General features: G+C 43.6%; 1 pseudogene; it reads right to left on the bottom strand.

The window, feature by feature from the left end:
• Nucleotides 1–958: 958 nt before the first annotated feature.
• On the bottom strand, nucleotides 959–15125 carry LOC134369035 (histone-lysine N-methyltransferase PRDM9-like; annotated as a pseudogene).
• Nucleotides 15126–16447: the final 1322 nt, after the last annotated feature.

Here is a 16447-nt window from a genome sequence, read left to right as displayed (position 1 = left end):
CCTCCCTCTCCCCAATTCCAGAGACTTCATTTTACAGGTAGAACGTTTGGGTCTGGGGGAGATGACCTACCCAGGAGCATATGCAAATTATATGTCGGGCAGCCTCAGACCAAGACCGCAGTGGTCTCCTCCCACCCCCCTCACGCTGTTTCCAGGAGCTGGAGGATCAGGGACCAAGAGCCCACAGCTGGGGAGGGCTCTGTGATTACAGGGTTTGGGCCCACCCCACCACCGAAGCCCTGCTCTGTAAACATGCCCCAGATCCTGGGGCTGCAATTGCCCCCTCTGCTATGATGCCTGATACCCAGCCTAAGACTGGACCCATAGAGAAGGGGTTGGGGGCTCGGGGAACTGGTTTCCTGACTCCTTTTCCTTGTCTCTTGAGTTCCCACTCACGTCCCTGCCTGGCTTCTGCCTCTAAGGCTACAGAGATCAGAGGAAACAGGAAAGGCCAAGGGGGTGCTGGTGGAGGCGGGCCCCTCCTGGCCCATCTCAGTCTCCATGTCCTCCCCTGGTTCTCTCCCTGGGCCCAGGAGGTGATTTAAGCAGGGCTTGGTTCCCATGAGACCCAGCTGAGAGTCCAAGTTCTCCGTGGCCTCCTGGACTCTCCCACCTTTGGGACTGAGAACAAGGTAAACAGCCTGCACTGTAGCTTTGTATGGGGATGATGTTTATTGGAACAGGAGGCCAGAAGGACATGGAGGGGAGCCAAGTGGGACATGGAGGGGATCCGCACCCGTCCACAGACCATGAACCCTTAAGGAACCCCTGCCTCCCACATTTTCTGCCTCATCTCTGGTCATGAAAATGGAGGGTGTGTTTGATCGGTCACATCTGTCTCTACACTCCTGGGGAATATGAGAGGTCAAGAGAAGTTCTCTGAAGTTCCCTCAGTGCTGGGTTGTGGAGGTGTGTGGTGGCCACACACTCTCTGTTGAGATGTGGTTTTACTGCTGACTCACTTGCCCTTCCTGCAAACATAGGGCTTCTCCCCTGTGTGCGTCCTCTGGTGTCGCATGAGGTGTGACTTACAGCCAAAGCCTCTCCCACACTCCCTGCAAACATAGGGCTTCTCCCCTGTGTGTGTCCTCTGGTGTCAGATGAGGCCTGACTTGTTACTGAAGCCTCTCCCACACTCTCCACACTTGACTTTTGCAATTCTTGAGATTCTTACCCCCACAGATAACTTGCCTGTGTTCTCTGGATTCACCTTCTGGCCTGTTCTGGACTCTTCTTCCATCTCACTCTCCCTAGAACGCCCCATTTGGCCTTTGGGCGGGCTGGAAAATGTGCTTGAAATCCTCCTGTGCCTTGTCCTCTTATATAAGGGTTGGACCTTTCTTTGGCCTCTTGACCTTCGGCCTCATCATTCCAGCTGTGTGGATCAGGATGTTGCTGCTCCTGATTCTGACCCACTGCACAGAGATCTCCTGGCTGGAGATGTTCTCTTGCAGATGTCTCTGGGAAGGTTGGAGAGGAGTGATTGTGTTCCACATGTTGCCTGAGGAATTTCTGACTGGAGAAGGCCAGAGGGCATGAAGAACAAGGGTGGATCTCTGGCTTTGGTTCCACTGAAAGAAGAAGGTTTTGGTCAGGGGAGGTGTAGACAACTGGGCCATCTGCTTTGTTGTATGGTAAGGCCTGCTCCACTAATCATTCCTCATGTGTTAATACAAGCTGTCTCCCACCGAGCATTCCTTTACAGTCTATTTTTCATTCTGTTTTTGTTTACTACATCTTCCTGAGAAATCTAGAAAGCCCACATCAAAGGCCTTGTCTATGGATCAGCCAAACCAGGGACCTTCAATAGCATCAGAGGCAGCTTCAGTCTTTGTACAGAAGGAACTGCAGTGACTTCCCCCCCACACACACTGCAATTATCTTCTAGGTCATATCATATCCTCTTCTCTCCCTAATCTCTGGGTACTTTTCCTGATAGAGCATCTGCAGCTATTTTATTCTACTGAGAAATAATAACTCTGGATTACATAGATGGTGATAGAGTTTGGATGTGTTGTCCCCCCAAAACTCATGTGAAAATCTGATCCCCAATATGGCAGTGTTGGGAACTGTTTGAATCATGGGGGCAGATCCCTCATGAATGAATTACTGTTCTCCCCGGAAGGTGGCAGTAGTGAGTGAGTTCTCACTCTATTAGTTCCCATGAGGGCTGGTTGTTTAAAAGACCCTAGCACCTCCCCCATCTCTTTCTCTTGCTTCCTCTTGCCGCTTGTACCCGCCAGCTGCCTACCACTTTCCACCATGAGTAGAAGCAGCCTGAGGCTCATGCCAGGTGCAGCTGTCCCAGAATCATAAGCTAAATAAAACTCTGTTCTTTATAAATTATCCAGTCTCAGGTATTGTGTTATAGCAACACGAAAAGGGGCTATTATGGATGGACTCATCCTTAGTGACTTTTCTTATGAGGGGAAAAGGATCTAGTAAGTCAGGAACCACTTCGTCTGGAGATGCACAAATGTAGAAGGCAGTGTAGAGTTAAAGAGCATGTGTAAGTACACCTGAGTTTGAGTCTCCCCAGTCAAAGACATCTAATTGAGGACTCTTGTGTACCTGGTTCTCCATCAGGAAGTGGGATTCAGAGTGGTCCAGGCCCCCTTGAGTAAAGGACTCTGGTTCCTGCTGCCTAAACTAGATTATGGATTGCTTCCATCTCAGTGTCCACAAATCATAAAATAAAAATATGTTCTTCCTTGGGTGACACATCAAGTATTCCTACTTGAGGTATTTCATTCAGTCTTAACACATTTCAAATTTAATAGGAAGTTCTGTTTCAATTGTATCCCTAATCAGACTTCTTTCCTCCTGACTCCCATCTTTATCCAACCCACCATCCTCTCTTACCTGGAGACTGATGTGGCGTCTGAGGGGATTACCCACTGCAGATTATTTTCTGAAAATTAACTCAAAGTCCACAATTGTTTCCATCTCAGGAAAATCCCCAGTGTCTTGGCAGGAATCATGGGCACTACATGTCCTGGCTTCTGTGTATCTCTCTGACCTCTGCTCTCTTCTCTGCTTCCTTCACCTGGGTGGTCTCAGCCATTCCTCAAACACCCTCACTCTCTCCTGCCTCAGAGCTGTTGCACGAGCTGCTCCTTCTGCCTGGAGACATTTGAGCACAACTCTGAACCTCTCAAATGTTATGTCCTGGAGGAACCTTCCCTCATGTTCCCTGCCATACCCTCCCTCCCCTCATGATGATCTCTAGGCACTTTTCTGGCTTAGTTTTCTTGAAAGCATGAATGACTATCTCATTTTATGCACATGCCTGTGTGTGTCTGCGTGTTTCCCTAACTCACATGTCAGCTGCTCAATAGCACTTATTCTGATCATCTTGTTCTATCCATATTTCCTGTTCCTCAAACATTGTCTGGCACAGAGTAAGAATTCACATGACAACTAATTGAAATAATGAATGAATGAAAAACAACATATGTATGTTATTTAGAAATACGGAAGAAATTAAGAAATAATTAAAAGAGCCAGAAGAAACTGCCTTGTTGAAACAGCCGGTAGGTGCTTGAGAACTTGTTCTTTGTCTCTAAGCCTGTCAGGACTATATGTTATTATATAGTTTGCATATAAAGTAGTTAAAAAAATAAAATGAGAACAAAAAGTTTAAAATATAAATTGTCCCTAAAAGTCAAATGCATATAAAACAAAGCCTTAATTTCAGAAACACCTGATTTGAAATTTTTCTGACTTCAGACTGCATTTTACTCTACTTAACAGTTGTACCATGAAAATTCCCAAGGAGAATTCTTTCTCTTCTATTCTATTTAAAGAATAATAGTGGTGCCCACCTCTCCCTGCCGTGAGCTCTTTCTTCCACTTGCTGTCCCACTTGATACCCAGCTCCTGGCCATATTCATCCCCGTACCAGACCAGCAGTTCACAGCCTGGCCTGATGACCTGGCAATTTCAATAGAAGATCTGACCGTGGTATTGAAAGGCCACCAGGTTCTGCTCCTCATCATCCCGGGCACAGTTCACATACCTGGGGTTGAGGCAGACAAAGGGACAGAAAATAACAGGCAGTGAGTCTCCACTACCTGCCAGGGCCGTGTTGGACTTGTCACCAGATGGTCAAGGCCCCCATGCTGTGACTGGCCATGCCGTTACCCTCCTCCAGGAACCTGCTGTTCATACCTAAGCCTCTTTCTCCAAGTCCTGCTTATGGTGCTCATCCTGCCTGGAATGCTTTTCCCCCCTTGCCTACTTAACCATTCTTCAAAGCCCAATTACAGACTTACCTCCACCATGATTGGCCATAAAACACTGACTTCTCACTTCTCTAAACTCTCAATCGATTTCTACTTATACCACAGAATTTGGTGTTTGATCAATCATGTACTCTGCTTCTAGATTAGCTCACATCATTCTATAATCACCCCAAGTCTATCTTCTTTTGAAAGACCTTTTTCTAATCTCCCATAGTTTACCCAGGTGCCATTCACCTTCCTCCCTGGGTTCCCATAGAAACTTAGATGTTCCTTTGGCCTTGCATGATAATACACAATAATAACAGCATATCCCTATTCTTATCCTCTAATAAAACAAGAACCTTCATGGCAAGGGGCTGGTCCATGCAGCACAGAGGTCCATGACCACCCTGCAGCTCACTTCTCAGGCTTCAGGTTTTAATTTCACTGAAGCTGGGAAGAATTCCTGTCCTCACAGATTAAAGGTCCCTTGTTTTACATTGTCTTGGCCTTGTGTACTTCTACTATAATCAAATGTTTCATTTATGCTTGCAATAGTCATTCACAAGGGCATGGGTTGTGTGATCTATTCATGAGATGTACTCCATTTTCTAAACTAGAGTACAGCAAATGCTTAATAAATGCTGATTAGATAAATTAAAGTGTGAATCCAGCATCCCCAATGAATCTAGGCTCCTCAGGGTTTATCCTGGTGCCCCAATTTTGTCTATCATAGAGATTTAGTTTTTTGATTAAAAAATGGTAATGTTTTTACTTTACCTCTTTTTTCCTGGATGTTCATAATAAGAAAGAACATTGTAAGGGGAGCAGAGAGTGTAAAAACCATCGAGGGAGGCATGCTGAGGAGGAAAGAAGCTGAGCTTGAGAGAGATGAGTGTCCCTGCTGGAACCCGAAACCTATTGGCCTTACCTCATCCAGTTGGCCCGAGATTTGTCCTTTCCATCCACATACTCATAGCAGTTTCTCCCCTTGGTGATCTGAGTTTCAGAAAAATAAGTTAGTCATTTTTGGGTTTGATGGGCAGGTAATAATCAGAATTATTTTATTCTACTGTCATCCATGCATTTGAGCCTGCATGGATTCAGCCGCCAATGGTGACACATGCTGTGTACTCCTCAGCATCATCTACACATCTGAGTTGATTTGTCCCGTCAGAGCTGAGGCACCATAGGGAGAATGCACTTTTTCTGTCTCTGTGCCACTTTTCTCCCACTCACCCACTGACCTTTAAATAGGAGTTCCAGGTTCATGCAAAGACCACTAAGTACACAGAACTAACCATGTTGTCACTATCCATGTTCTAGCATGTAGAAGGTGATGTCCCACCAAAGGCACAGAAGGGATATAGGAAGCCAGAAGACGGGGTTAAGGTAGGCCCTTCTCACCATCCAGGAGTAGCCACTGTTGACTGCCTCTTCATCTTCTGTGATCTGGCTCTCATAGGGGCCAAAGTGCTGACCCAACGGCAGATCGGATGCCTCATTCCATACTCCAAGCCCGGCCTCGGGGATGCCCGACGGCCCAATTCTCAGCCCAGGGGGCAAAGTGAGGGCTGAGTGGTTGGGATGCCCCTTGTCCACTGCACTGTCCTTTACAAATGTAGGGGGTCTATAAGCCAGTCAGCTGTCGATGAAGTAGTCCTGGCATTGCTCACAATCTGAAGGCAAGAGCAGCAGGGATTAGGAAAAGTATAGTGCGTGTTCCTGGATATAAAGAGCTTCAGAAAGAGCCCAGCATTTACATAATTCAGCCTCAATCCTGTACTCCAAGCCACCAGAGTAAAGGAATGATTTGGGTTCAAACAACAAGATAAAATTATTGTACCGGGACATAGCCTTCTCCATGAGTGGGCCAAAAGGGTCACTTACACAGGTAGTCATCATCCTGAGGTTCACAGACCTCTTTGTATGCATGACCCTTTCTCGCAGGCTACACATCTTCATTTCAATCTCCTTTCTCTTGAGTTCTACATTGGAGAAGAGTAAGTGAGTGAAGTTAGGAGTCTGGAGTGTTTGTCCCTGTATCGTCAGAAAATGTGAAATCTCCTACCATCAAATTATTGTCTATCCTTCTACATACTCTGGCTCGCCACCCCTTCACTACCTCTTAACTATTATTTCAGAGAGACTAAGACTCTACACCCACACTGACTACAGATGCATAATTCAATTTTAGTTTCTGGATTCCCAGGATCAGGATTAACTTCCGAAACTTTCTAGTAACAAACCGTTAATTCATGCATTTATTTATACATAAAATATTTGTTGAAGGTGCATTACATATTAGGCATTGAACAAGGGCAGGGATATACAATAAGAAAATGTGGTCTCTATTATCACAGATGGATTTATTGGACACCTTGAATGTATATTTATTTTAGTGCTTTCAAACAATATATGAGCCATTGGTCTTTATCTTCATTTTACAGATTAGCATTAATGAGCTCAGAGAATTTATAATGTCTTCCCAAGGTCCAAATGATTCTACGTGGATTATAACAAGTGTGTGACTTCAGAGTTAGTGTTTGTTCTTACATGTTATTCAATACAGCATCTAACTTCTGGTCTCAGCTTAGTCCAGCTTAAGCACAGGCCTATCGAAAGTCTACGCCACATATCTAGACCATACTCATCAACCTTTCTAAAGGACCTAGAGGGACTAAAGTCCCCAAATTATTTTCTCTTACCCAATTTTTCTCTAGAATGCTGTACGGAGGTACTTGCTTCTGCAGGAGGGGACACTCGTTTCCGGGCCTTCTCTGAGTCCCTTGTGTTCAGTAAATCTGTTGTTCCTGACAATTTCTTCAAAATAGATTCATTATTTAACAGTGATCTGGATATTCCCTTTAATGTGAGAATCACATATTAAAAGACAACATACATTTCTTTCGTTCCTTAGGGCTTGCAACCTGTTTTCACATGCATGACTTTAGTTAATGGGTCAACAATCCCTGGAAAAACTTGGAGTGACTGAATACCAGAGAGAAAGGGAAAGGCCTGTGTGGGCAGGACAGTCTTAAGGCTCTTTTGCTTCAACTTTCTATATATACATGAGAGCGAGGGAGGGAGAATAATCTGGAAGACTACCTGGAGACTCAACAAGGTCTGTGAAAGAAGGAGGTAGGGGCTTATAGGGAAAAAGAGGGGATCTTCTATGAACTAGGAGACATTTGACAGAAGGAGAAAGGTAGGAAAGCACAGAGGGTACAAAACACATCTGGAGAATGAACAGTGAGGTTGGGAAGAGAAGAAACAGTTGGCATAAAGGTTATCTAGACAACTAAGAGAGTGATGCTAAGAGCTGCAAACTGCCATATCCTGGAAGGGATATTTAACTTTGAAATTGAATTAACTAGTTCCTGTACCAATTCTGCCTAAGTAAGGGTGTACTACCAGCTAATTCTATTCACTTTCCCGATCCGTAAATTGGCATACATGCTAATTCTTAATGGTACAGTGAACATGAAATGTAATAACGCTCACCAAAGTGTTTTGAGATTAACAATTTCTCTTATAGTCTTGACATCAATTTTCCTCCTCAACCATCTCTACAGTCAAAATCTAATTCAAAGATATTATCTTCAGCACTCTCTGACCCTGTTACCTCTATTTTAATTTGAAAAATTTGGAATTATTCAGAAAACACTGAGGGGGTCATCAAGGGCTCTGAGTTGGGCCTGGGACTCCTGAGAATAATCAGGTATGGACCAGGCTCTCAAAGAGCTCGTAATACAGAGGTGGCAGGCTATACAAATGATTACAAACAGCATGAGATTTGCCTAGTTCGGGCCCAGAGGAAGGAGCAGTTAACTTCTTCCTACAGGGATGAGCATTTCAAATCAGTACCAGGATACATTTCTACTGAATAGTGTAATATACATGAAGTGCTAAGTCATTCTCCTATCTGTTGTTTCTCAATCAAACTTCAAACTTCTCAGGGCTAGGAGCAGTCTTCTCACATCCGAATGGGTCCCTTATGAGAGAGTAGGAACTATCTCCGTCTTCATCTGGGACCAGGCACAATGTAAATTGACTGTATATTGCCAAGCTCCCCTCAGACTGTCTTAGCGTATATCTCACTTAGCACATCAGAGAAGAATCAGGTTGAAATAATCAGTCAGATGAATAATGTAAAGGTGTATGAGTAAGGCAGCATGAACTTTACAAAAGAAGAAAGTTTTAATCAGCTCTTAAGTACTTTAGGGAAAGAAGGAGTATTGGATTAGACTGAACCACTACTGACTGTAATGTCAGGCATAATCTAACATTTCTGTACTTCAGTTTTCTCATCCACAAAATGGTTATGCTTATAGTACCAACTTCATAGGGTTGTTGTAAGGTTTGAGTGAGTTTATTCACGTACAATGCTTAAAATAAAGTCTGAAATATTGCAAAAATAAAACAAGCAGTAGTGATTATCATTGCTCTTCTTATTAACTCTTAAAAGGATGATGTCCGACATTGTGCTAAAGAGATCAGAAAAGGGAGGCAGCAGTCCTACGATACTGTGCCCATTCTCCTTCTCTTACCTGTGTTTGGATCTTACATGAGGAAGATTGTTGTGTCAATAGGATTTTTCAGGTATTCACCTTCTGGTGTTTACTCTGTTCCACTCTGAAGACCACCCAAGGAGGATGGACCAAAAGGTGATGAGAAATCAGTGTTTTGATTGGTAAATATTTCCAAGCTCAGAAGATTCTCATTAGGGACAGAGAATTCTGAACTAGAGAGTGACAATTCCAAGTATTATCCAAGGGTGATTTGAAAATGGTTTCTGAAGTACCATGAAGACCTTTGCTTCTATTGGAGGCACTGCTAATTTTCTTAAAATGTTTTTTAAAAATAGAGCTCTGGATCTTGGTGTTAACACCACACTCTAACCAACTGAAGTAACTGGTCACCCACCAAAAAACAAACAAAACAAAACAAAACCTCATCTGTGCTTCATCTTGTGTTGACAAGGTTTCTATTACATTTATTTAAAAAAAATATATATATATTGACTTGACTTTCATGAAAAAAACGCTGAAGAAAACCACACAATGGAGGGAAGGACAGTCTCTTCAAGAGATGGTATTGGGAAAACTCGATCACCATATGCAAAAGAATGAAGATTGACCCTATGTTACACTACATACAAAAATTACATCGAAATAGATTAAAGGCCTTCATGTGACACCCAAAAGTATAAAACTTCAAGAAGGAGACATGGGGGAAAGCTTCAAGAAATTGAGTTTGGCCATGATTTCTTGGAAATGACACCAAAGCATAAGTGACAAAAGCAAAAATAGACAAAGAGAACTATGTAAAACTTAAAAACTTCTGAGCACCAAAGGAAACAATCAAGGAGTGAAAAGGCAACCTACAGACTGGAAGAAAATATTTACAAACCATATATCTAATGAGGGGTTAATATCTAGAATATATAAAGAATTCCTACAACTCAGCAAGAAAAAAACTCAGTTAAAAGAGTGGGTGCTATGACTGGGTTTTTTTCCTCCAAAATTCATATTTTGAAACCCTACTTCCTGGTGTGATAATATTTGGAGATGGAGCTTTCGGGAAGTAACTAGGGCTAGATGAGTTCATGAGGGTGGGGTCCTCATGATGGGATTAGTGCTTTTTATAAGAAGAGGAAGAGAGAGATTCCCCCCAAGAGGTGGAAGTAACCTAAATATCCATTAAAAAATGAATGGATAAGGAAAATGTGGTATAGAAATACAATGGAATATTATTTAGCCTTAAAAAATAAAGAAACCCTGCCATATGCTGCCACATGGATAATTCCTGAAGACATTTTACTAAGTTAAATAAGCCAGTCACAATAAGCCAAATATGGCATGGTTCATTATTTGAGGTATCTAAAGTAATCAAATTCATAGAAACAAAGTAGAATTGTTGCCAAGAGCTGGGGCAGGAGGAAATGGGGTGTTGTTGTTCAATGGGTATAGTTTTATAGTCACGCAAGATGAAAAGTTCTAGCAGTTTCTTGCATATCAGTGTGTATATAGCTAATAATATGAAACACTCAAAAACTGTTAGGAGGGTGAGTTTATGTTATGTGATTTCTTACCACAATAAGAAACAATAAATTGACTAAGATGGGGATTTAACTGAATCCAGATAATGATGTGTGACAAACCGTGGGGTTAGTCATTTCTTCTTCTAAGACACTTGATCCAATGGCTGCACTATTATGAGATTAGGGTTAGAAAGCTCTTTGGTGGATTTACAGTTCAATTAAGGTTTAGTTAAATTGCCCACTAATTAATTAACAATGTTTAGCAAAACCAGTCTTTCTTTATGACTTTAAAGAATGGTAAACTTTAAACGTATAGAAAAGTACAGAGAATAATGCTGGAAAAGATAAATCCACCACCATGCAGTCCCATTTCAACATTCTGCCACAGCTGATTGAGATGTTTTTATTTCTACTTTTTATTTCAAAATTCAAAAGTAAAAATAAAACAAACAAAAAAGGTAACTATGACATAGTGAAGCCACCTGCCAGCCCTTCCTCCTTCTCTTGTGATGATAACTTCTGAGTTTGGTATTTCTTACTCACATTCAGGTTTTTATACTTTTAGCACTTATTACTGTATCTGTAAATAAAATATGTAATCATTTTACACGTTTAAAACCTTTATATGAACAGCCTCTTACTGTATATACTCTTTCGCATCTTGCTTGTTTGTCGAACATTTGTTTTTGAGAGAACATGTTCTCCTTTGTTAACTCCTAAGATAAAGCCGAGACATCAACCCAGGCTGGTTTCAGGAGGTCACTTCTAATTCCTCCTGGCCCCTCACCTTTCTGCCTAGGTATCCATTCTTCATCGGAATCCTCAGTGTCATCCACATGGAGTTTGGCCTGCCTCCAGTGACACATGAAAGCTGTTCGAGGGGCTCTAGAAAGAAGCCAAATCTTTGTCCTAAAAGGGAAGAGGTGGGAGGAGGAACAAAGGGTGGTGGCAATGGAAAGCACCACAAAGCCAGTGTGGCTCAGCATGGGCTGGGAGAGTCTTGAACAAGGTCAAGATGTGAGCTCTGCATGACTAGTGCCGGCACTCAGCCATACCCTGACAAATAAAAAGAACAAAATTTCCCCTCCAGATTTGTCTCCATACAGAAGGGAACTGTGGGCAGATGCAGCCACCTAAGAGAGAGCCATAATAATACAGGGACAGAAGACCTGTTTTCTATTTCCCAGGCTGGTCTGCAGCCAGCACTTGGAGTAACCTATGTTAATCAGTTCATTATAGTTCCTTTTCACATTCCTATAGCAAATTTTCTTCGATTCTCCCATCTCTGCCCCTTCTTCCTTGGAGAAGTATATCGAAATGCCTTTGAAAGCATCTTTAGCCTAGAGAAAATAACATAGTTCATCAGTGATTTACTGTATACATCACAACACCGAGTGGGGCCTTTTCTTCTACCTTGTAATCATAACAAGCAGAACACAGCCTGGGGCCTTGGGGTGGTCTCTGTGAAACAAGGATAAAGATATTTGTTCCCGCCCTCCCCAGATTGTGTCCTGTTTGAGAGGACACAGCATTTTTCTAGCTCTCCCCAACACAGAGAGTTTGATTCCAGTGTCCTCTTCTCTCCCATGTCCCAGACGGGACAAATTGTCCCCACTCCACGCACATTCACAGCCAGGGTCACACAGAGTTGCAGGCCATGGGTCTGTGGCCCCCCAGACACCAGCTCCTGTCACTCGATTCCCCTCTCCATCCTTCTTACAGATCCTGCTTGGAGCCCAGCTTGACTTCCCCCACCTCTCACCTTGGGCTTCTGCCCTGTACTCCCTGCATCTCCCTCAGGGGTCTCCTCCCGGGACCTGTTGGGGCTCTCGGTGCTGGGACAGGCTGGCAACTACCTGCTCCAACTCCAAGGTTGGGAAGAACCCTTGAGTCTCCCAGCTACAAGGCCAACGTTCCTGTGGAAAGAGATGGTGCTGAGAGGAGGCCACAGCCCAGACCATTATGCACAGCCAGGCTCTGTCTTCTCCACTTGGCCATGTTGTCCAGACCAGGAAGATGTGGAGACCTTGCAAGAACTGGAGGATGTTGGGGAGGTCTGAGGGCTATCGATGGGATAGGGGGAGGGTCTCTGCTGGCCATGACAGACCACCTAACACAAGCTGTACTGTTTCAGTTCCCCTGCATCTTGACGCGTCTGAGGAAGGGTGGCAAAGGTGCCTGAGGGTCAAGGCTCAGGTATCTTCGAGGGGAGTCCTGAGATGTGAGGGCTGGGGGAGGCCCATGGAGACTTTGAGGCCCCCTGACTGATGGGACTCGGGTCAGACTCACCAGCTCCACTGAGAGGAAATGAACATTTCTCATAGGAAGCTTCTGGGATCTTCAACTGGAGATTCTGGAAAACTGTGGGAGTAAAGCAGTCTGGATCTCTAAGGAGCAGCAATCCCACAGGCTGAGGAGATTGCGGGTCTCCAAGGCCAATGAGATTTGGGGTCTCTCAGGCTGAGGTTCTGGGGGTTTTGGGGTTGAGGGGATTTGGGGTATCTCAGGCTGATAGTATTTGGGGTTTTTCAGGACAAGATTTTGGGTCTTTCGTGCTGAAGAGATTTGGGATACTCAGGTCGAGAGGCTTTGGGATTCATCAGGTAAAGGGAGTTTGGGGTCCCTGAGGATGAGAGGATTTTGCATTTTTGAGGCTGAGGAAACTCGGGGTCTTTCAGGCTAAGGAGATTTGGGGTCTCTCATTAGGGGGCATTAGGCTCTCTGACACTGACGTTATTTGGGGGTCTTTGAAGCAGAAGGACGTTTCCAGGCTGAGTAGGATCTCTGAGCTCGGGGAAATTCAGTCTCTCTGTGGCTGCGGTATTTAGCGTTTCCCAGGCTGAGGGGAATTGTGATTCCTCAGGCTTAGGGTGTTTGGGCTCTAAGCATTAGAGGATTTGGCGTTCCTGTGGGTGAACGGTAGATTTGAGGTGTCTGAAGCTGAGGTGCATCGGGGTTTCAGGCCGAGGGGGTTTGAGGTCGGTCCAGGTTAGCGGATTCGAGGTCTCTTGGGGATCAGGGGATCTGGGGTTTCCCAGGCTGAAATTTGAAGGTCTCGGGCTAAAGGTTTACAAGGGTTTCTTACTGCACGGCAAAGACTTCCCGAGTTCCTGTCAGTCTCCCTGGCTTTCTCCTGCCCCGCTGCCCACCCTGACTGGCGCCCGCTGGGATCCTCTCTGGTTGAAACGGCCACGCAGCCACCGGTACCACCAAACCACCTATCAGAGTTGTGACCCAAACGCTCCCGCCAATGAGCGATCAGAAGGACATAAAGGGGCGGAGAGTAGGGAGGAGCCAAGCCTGTCAGTCACAGGCTCCCCTCAGTCCTAGGCTCGGGTGGTAAGGCGGGACATGGTCTTTCCCGCCTTGGGGACAATCCACCCCAAACCTCAGGGACTGGCCGCTCTGGGTGGATCCCTGAAGGGGTGATTGGATTATAGCACCATGCAGTAGTGAATGGTTTAAAAATGGTGGTGAGTGACGTGGTTCTGAGGACTTTAAAAGAAGAGGAGAGTCTGTCTCTCTGCTCTCTCTCTCTCTCAGCTTCCACCATCTTGCAGCGTGAGACCCCTGGGTCACTGTTGCCACCACAAGATGGACTTTGGACTTCCCAGCCTCAGAAACTTTCGCAATAAATTTCATTTTCTTTATAAATCACCCAGTTCAGGTATTTTTTTATAAGCAACAAAAACAGACTAATACAGCAAGCTTTTCTCTCAGGCTCATCTTTAGGCTTCAGGTAATCCACAAGAGAAGACTTGAGCAGATGTAAACTGCTCGTATAGTTTTGACCGTGTAACAAAATTCTGAGCCAATCTGAAAAGAACAAGACAGCATTTTTTTTATTTGTCCTGTCTTACATTTTGTTCTGGGCACATAAAGAAATGTCTCCCAAATTACTGCTTAATGGAACAGAGACATCAGTGATTGCACACGACAAGTATGGTCTACTCAAAACAGTTTTGAAAAGTAAGTTTAAAAAATCGACTATAATGATCAGAAATAAACCATGGTGAGGGAAAATAACGTGTTCTCCAAAATTACTACATTGCAATAATCATAAATTCCAGGTTTCAAAAACAAAACAAAACAAAAACCTAACAAACGGGAAAACTTTTCAAAGCATGCAAAGAAACATGAAAGCACTTCCCATTCACGGGAAAATAGTGATGATGATGATGATGATGATGATGATGATGATGATGATGATGATGATGATAATTTAAAAAATGGTGGGTGGGGACTCCCAGTCAATGAACTTATTAGACAGTCTTTAAATCACCCAAAACAACTGTCATACATATGTCTAAGAGGTAAAGGGAATGATGCACAAAGAAATAAACAATGTCTAACCAAATAGAGATTCTCAATAAGGAGATAGAAATCAACAGCTCGAAAACCATAACATGTGAATTGACACCTTCACTAGAGGTTTCAAATGAAGGTTTGAGCATGCAGAAGAAAAAATCAGAAAACTTAGTTAGTTCACTTGAAATGATCCTGTATGACGAGCAGAAAGAGAGAAGAAAGAAAAAAATAAACACAGCCTAGGAGACTGTGTGATCCCCATAAAGCAAGCCAATTGTATTAATCCACTTCTGTTGCCGATAACAGAAAACCTGAAACTGAGTGATTTATAAAGAAACAAAACATGTTTCTTACAGTTCTGGAGGCTGGGAAGTCCAAGGTCCAGGAAACATATCCGGTGAAGGCCTTCTTCTTGGTGGTGACTCCACAGCAATGCAGGCTGTCACAGGGAGAGAATGGGTGAGCAAGAGAGCTAACCTGCTCACTTGCTTTCCTTCTAAAGTTGTCAGAACCACACCCATGATAACTCATTACTTCACGGACAAGGGCATAGTACTCACAATCCAATCCCTCCTCAAAGACCCTATCTTGCAAATATTATAATAGTACTTCCCACTCTCTTAGCACTGTTACAATGGAGGTCAAGCCCCAGTGAGTTTTGAGGAACAGTCGAAGCCCAGAATGACAGTCCCAGAAGAGAGGCTAAAGAGAAAAGGGCAGGAAAACAAACAAACAAACAAACAAACAAACAAACAAACAAAAAAACATTTCGAAGAATAATTGCTCGAACTCCCAAAATTCTTGAGAAGACATGAAAGTTCAGATAGAATGTTCTTTGGCTTAGAAGCCTTTAGACCAAATTATCTCTTCCTGAAGCCCTCACATTTCTTCAACACCCAGACCCTGTAGGCAGAATAGGCTCACACTGTTACCTGCCCTTTCTGAATGCCCTGTTTAGTTTATGTCCCCCTCTCACTTCTCTGCAGGAGGTCAACGAGAATAGAGATTTTTTGACAACTTCTCATGCAATGACAAACCCATACATAAATAGCTTAGAACAAACAAATCATAAAGAAATTGTGCATAGATTAAGGTTTTTAAAGGAATAATCCAGTTAAAAACTGGAGGGGCTGTGACCATCAACTCCATTCACCACTGCACTGTGTTTACAGAACACTTACAAGTAAACCTGACAAGTAAACCCAAGATTCCCCCCCGCCCTTGAAAACGACCTGACACATTCCCTTCAAAGCGTTCATTCTCTTCTGGGGGCGAGGGGTAAAGGGGGCAGAACTAGGAGGCATAGTTGTTACTGACTTTTCCGAAAGCCTCTCTTATGTGATCCAAGTGGGATTTATGCTCCTCGTTAACTTCAGTGAGTGCACAAGCTATCCCTGTTTCTAAATATGTAACAAGGTTAGTTATGCCTATAAGTAAAGCATTTCCGTGACTCACAAAAATAACTCACAGATAATCTCAGTTAGAAGAGATAGACGGATTTGATGCAGAAATGGAGAAAACAGCCAAATTCACTTGGAGACAGGCTCAGACACAAACTATATATGAATGAATGAACAAACGGTAACAGTGGCAGATAGCAAAGCAAAGAGATGAAAATATTGAAACCACTGTAGAGATGTGAGTGTTCAGTTTACATCAGCAAGGATAAATGATATCAGATGATAAAAGTATAGGCAGAATCAGAGAAATGGAGAAAACAGCCAAATTCACTTGGAGACAGGCTCAGACACAAACTATATATGAATGAATGAACAAACGGTAACAGTGGCAGACAGCAAAGCAAAGAGATGAAAATATTGAAACCACTGTAGAGATGTGAGTGTTCAGTTTACGTCAGCAAGGATAAATGATA

Source organism: Cynocephalus volans, unplaced genomic scaffold (genome assembly GCF_027409185.1).
Source record: "Cynocephalus volans isolate mCynVol1 unplaced genomic scaffold, mCynVol1.pri scaffold_35, whole genome shotgun sequence".
NCBI classification, from domain to species: domain Eukaryota; kingdom Metazoa; phylum Chordata; class Mammalia; order Dermoptera; family Cynocephalidae; genus Cynocephalus; species Cynocephalus volans.
The sequence above is the reverse complement of the archived record's forward strand: the minus strand, read 5'-3'. Positions and strand labels throughout refer to the sequence as shown.